The sequence below is a fragment of the Capsicum annuum genome, chromosome 1, assembly GCF_002878395.1.
Source record: "Capsicum annuum cultivar UCD-10X-F1 chromosome 1, UCD10Xv1.1, whole genome shotgun sequence".
Taxonomy (NCBI): domain Eukaryota; kingdom Viridiplantae; phylum Streptophyta; class Magnoliopsida; order Solanales; family Solanaceae; genus Capsicum; species Capsicum annuum.
In genome coordinates this window covers 141,320,344-141,325,943 of record NC_061111.1, presented here as the reverse complement: position 1 = coordinate 141,325,943, position 5,600 = coordinate 141,320,344, and the positions used below count along the sequence as shown (strand labels likewise).

General features: G+C 29.2%; 1 long non-coding RNA gene across 1 annotated transcript; it reads right to left on the bottom strand.

Moving 5' to 3' along the window:
* Nucleotides 1-1,206: 1,206 nt before the first annotated feature.
* On the bottom strand, nt 1,207-3,608 carry LOC107856189. Its single transcript, XR_001670503.2, has 3 exons — nt 3,511-3,608; nt 3,310-3,402; nt 1,207-2,129 (listed from the first exon to the last, which is right to left on the bottom strand). It is a non-coding gene; the product is annotated as an uncharacterized LOC107856189 (long non-coding RNA).
* Nucleotides 3,609-5,600: the final 1,992 nt, after the last annotated feature.

Sequence of the window (5,600 nt, the reverse complement as noted above, 5' to 3'; positions counted from 1 at the left end):
CAATTATCAAAATCGGATGGATTTCCTCGTTATATTCTATTTTTTTGGGTCAATATCCTTGGCATTCTAGATTTTTGGCCTTAACACTATTTTAAACTTGATAAATAGGATTTGAAAATACTTTAAGAAATTTGGCCTTCTAAAGTAAAAATGAATTATTTATTCCAGGTTTGAGTCCAGGCACTTAAGTTATCCCTTATTACATATTTTAATTTTGATTTAAGTCCAGCATTTATTTTACTACTTATCACATGCTTAGTTTCAATTTGAGTCTGACATGCACTATTATTGATATCTGATTGGAACCCAGTTCAAATTTGCTATGGTATTTGGATATGACTGGAATAGGAGTATAAGGGACGTTCACTTATATTAGGGATTATTTTTGCATTGCATGCTATTGTATTTGATTCATTTTTAGTATTATTCCTTATTTGTATCCACCGTGCTTATGGGGGCTCAGTTGGATTTGTTTTTCATTGTGTGTATCTTCTGGGCTTATGGAGGGCAGTTAGTTTAATGTTAGTTGCTTACTTGCATTGTTCAAGTTATTTTCTTGAGTTTCTCATTGTTGCCTAGGTTTCTTCCATTACTCCTTCTCTGACCCCTTCTTTCTTGCATTTAGCTTATATTCGCTCTTTTTGCTTTTATATTATTTGAACTCAGTCGGTCTATGATGCCCAATGAGTATCATGTGTTTTAGTACTTATACTACACTTCTTCATCTTTTTTCCTAATGTAGATACCTAGTATAAGTCATTACTATTGACCTCGACTTTGATTAGAGTTGTTGATTGGAGATAACTGTGAGCTTTAGGATTCGAAGTTTATCCATCTTCTTTTGTTTTCACATTAGTCTTATCTTTTATCCTTCGGGAGACTACTTTATATATTTTGACTTGTCTAGTACTTCCTATATATAGTGGCTCTTATACTGGCTTTACTAGATCTTAGGAGACTTGTTTTGTATATTTTGTCATTCTTTCCTCATTTTATATGCATCTATTGCATATTTTCTTTCCTGTTGTTCACTTTAATTACTATTTTATCCTTGTTCCCCTCTCTTCTATATGTTAGCTCATTACTCACTGCTCGAGATATGGTTTTGATTTATCTATTGGCAGATTATAGTATGTGTCATCATGACCTGAGTTTTTGAGTCATGACATTCCAATACTTGAGGATTTTTTCTTCCATTCCTTTTGGTCGGTGCGTGACCTCCACCTCATCTAAGTTGGCGCTATGGTCATTACATCGCATGGTGTCTTGTGTCGGAATAGGGGATGCATCGCGACCTCCACCACATCCAGCTTAGATAGGCGATGTGTTGCATACGCCATCACATTGAATACGTATAATTTCATGACCTTGGTAGAACATATGAATCTTTTTATGCCACACTCTAATTTATGAACGGTATGAAGCATTGAAAATTAGGCACGAACACGGTGTTGGATACGATCATGCATCCTTTTCAACACCAAACAGATCATAGATTTGAACCGTAACTCCCTAACACAAATATTTTCTTCAGGTTCAAATTGATTCACACATGTCTAGTGGATTTACTCTTAGTCCAAAGATATGAGGTGTTACAACTACTACTAACCATAGAAGAACTCATATGTATCAAGATCAAAATGGTGCAAATTAAATCTTTTTATTAAACGCAAAATGTCTTATATTCTCAATTGATCATCAAAATTCAAAATCATTTGCTTTGATTGAACTATTACACAAAACACACCTTCTAACTTAATATCCTCTTTCGAGGGAGAACCTTAGTTTGAAATATTATTAATGAAAAAAAGTTAGAGTTATCATGGCCTGTATAAGTAATTGTGGTACACATCTTCAACTTATATTTCTTTCATCCATAACCAGATTATGGGTCAACTAAACAAAGCATGTAGTAATATCTATAAGCCAGAATCGAGCTTATCATCACCAAATATGCATTGTAAAAAGTCATCAACCATACGAGGTAATCCCTGGCGAAGGAAGACTGTTGATTCCCATCCTAAAAGTTATTTTTCTTTCGAGATGTCAGGCTTCCTCTTGTGGGGATCATCTTCTGTGTTTGGCTAAAACTCTATCTTTGCATTTGGATATATTGTTTTTTGTACTACCTGCAAATAATAATATTTGTTCATACATTTATCAACCTTGTAGGATAAAAATTTCAGACTACTTATTGTTGAGAATGATATTAAACAATTAAAAGTTTGTCATTCTTAGATGATAACGCACTTTAATACATTATATTCAAATTCTTAATTTCAATTATATTGAGCCCCATATTATATATTATTGATGCTTCAATTGACAAATCTAGGTATGCAGGATGTTGAGTTCCACATAGGCGGTGGAATAGAAGCCATGATCATATCTTAGGCAAATTCTTGCCTTTTTGTAGGGGTGCCCCCAATTTGGTCAACCCAAAATTTGAATTTTTCGATAGTCGTTTGAATTATAGGATTATGAATTGGACTTTCAATTTTATTCTTAAAATTTATAAATTTTGAATTGAATATTGGATTTAGTACAAAATACTGAATATCCAAAAATCCAAATTTTTAAAGCTTATATTTAAATCAACCCATATCATATGTGTTCAATGCTAATACGTTAGATCTCTCAAGGTCTAATAGATTAGTACCTTACGATCCTACCTATTATAGTATTAAGTTCAATATGAAATTTGATTTGAGCGACAAAGTACCTCAATCCTTGTTCAATATGAATTTTTGTTTGAGCGATAAAGTGCCTCAATCCTTATTAAATATACAAAGTTATACATTTTAAGGAACAAAATATTAGGTGGATTGAATTGCTGATTATTATGTCCTAGCTTATAGACTCATAAGTCAAAATTGAAATTTCGAAATGTCTAAATCGATTAATCCAAATCGGACATTAAAAATCCAACCCGAACTGAGCTTATTTGGATTGTAATCTCTTTAGTTCAAAAATTGAAATTCAAATTAAAATTTTCATATCCAATTCAAACTGATTGAACGTCCATCTCTTTTTTTTTTTAGCTAATATTTGAGATTGAATTAGGTCTAATGTCTATTTTTATCATGATATTAGAATACACAGAGATTTCAAATTCAAATCTCACCACCATCAATTATATTAAAAAAAAAATTACTCATGACTAGCAATGAAAAAGAATCATGCCCACGTACAAAGGAATGTGCTCACAAATTACTGATCTTATTAAATTACCAATCAATACTTATTATAATAAATAATTCAATAGTGCAATTATTTGATGGGACTGGGAAGAGATTTAATTAGTGATACCTTAGCTAGTTCAAGCATGGTGGATTCATCAGGGTTCCCACAATTGAAAGGACCCACATGATTCCTTTCCATCAACCTCATCGATCCTTCTACCTGTTTATAAAAAAAAAAAGATTGTATTAATTAATTAGAGAGCTCAAAAATTAAGAAAGATCATAAACTAGCTAGCTTAAATTTTACAAGAAAATGTATGGAATTTACCAAATCAAAAACATATTGGAAGCTTCGAGTTTACTTCCCATCTCCATACACAGTTAATGGCTGCTTTCTCAAGGCCTGCAATTATATACTCCTAATTTGTATAGCAGACAAACTAACAAATTATATATATTTTGAGATAAGCATTCAGTGCCCCTCGAATTATGGTCAAAGTTACTATGATACATCCCAACTTCATAGGAGTCCTATTACCCCTGAAATCAATTTTAGCATAATATGACACTTTTATTACATAAAAAGAGACCCACATCAAAAGTGATATGTCAGCTAAAAAGGTTGACAAAAAGTATCACGTTAGCTAAAAAGAATGGTAAAAATACGCTAAAATTTAGTTTAGGGTTGCTGATTAGGTACGATAACTTTAATAGAAAATAAATAGTTATTGGGTAATAAGTATTTATTTTCTAGTAAAGTTACTGCGCCTAATCCGCAACCCCCTACAATTGGTATCAGAGCCTTGTTATTTAAAAAATACGGAAGTCGTATATATATGGATTTACTTGATTAATTTATTAATTATGATTTATTTGATAAAAATAGATTTAGATATTCCCTAAAATATTATTTAAATGAATAACGTACAAAAATATAAAGAATTAAAGCAAATAATATCTGAAAAATGAAAATAATTAAAAATAAGGATAGAAAGACTACAATATAACATAATTGCCGGAGTTAGTCAAAACTCAATAAATGCACAAAAAGAAGAAATATCAAATTTAGAATCAATAATAGATAGTCTAGAATATACATACCAACATGATCCATTAACAATAACTAAAAAATGAACAAAGAAGAATTTATAATAGACGAAAAAATATATGAAAATCACGAAGGATTAAAAATAAAAATAGTGTTTTCTAATTTAGGTAGAAGATATCAGAAAATAGGTGAACATTTATATTTAATGTTAGAAAAAGATGAATTAAAATTAGAAGATAAATTAACAGCTATGTTGAGAATAAAAAAAAAGAAAACGAAGAAATAGATAGAAAAAAGGAAATAGAAAAAATAAAACAACAAACTATAGAAGAAATACGAAAAATAGAAGAAACTAAAAATAATAGGATTGCTAAATTAGAAAAAAAAAACTACAAATGCTAAAAGATCTGTATGAAAAAAAACAGAAAGAAAAAGAAGAAAAAGATAAAGAATAAAAATTATTAAATGAGATAAATCAATTAAAAGAAAAATTAGAAATAGACAATAAAGAAATAGAAACCAAAGAATTAGAAATTATTACAATAGATGTTGAAGAAACAGATAATTATGATTCGGAAGATAGTGAAACATATACAGAAATCTTAACAAATACCAAAAATTAGGAATCAATGAAAAACAAGAAGTAATTAATGAAGAAAACTTAGAAAATACAAACACGGAAATAAACACTCTTGATAAAAAAATAAGATGAAAATATAATACCTAGAACATCAGAAATAAGAAAACCTACATATTATAAGAATAAGTTTAAAAGATATAATCTAAAGAATGAATATGACAAATGGACACCAAAACAAATAGTTAATAAAAATTATAACTTTTTAGACTTAGATTGTGTAATAGATACAGAAAAAACAATACAATTATGGATATGATATATGACAAAACAATTATTAGATAATAATATAAATGTAATAAATGCACCAGAATATATAGAAAGAACACTAATAGGAACAGTGAAATTATGGTTTTAAATCTAACTGAAAATAGTCAAAGAGTATTAAGAACTGACAAACCCACAGAAGGAACATCATCAACAACCACAACTAAACTAACACCTATAGAATTATTACAAAAATATGAAACAACTATAAAAGACGAATTTAGTATCATGACAACAACAGAAGAAGAACAAAATGAAGAGAAAGATACAAATAGGAATTTAATGTTAAAATTAGCAATATGTAATATGTGCTACATAGATGAATATACATGCGCATTTAAAGAATATTATTATAAAGGAGCATATCATGCAGAAGAAAGTAAAGAAATAAGAAAATTATATTTTAGTAAATTACCTGAACCATTTAGTTCGAAAATAATAAAAAGTTGGGATGAAGCAAAAGTAG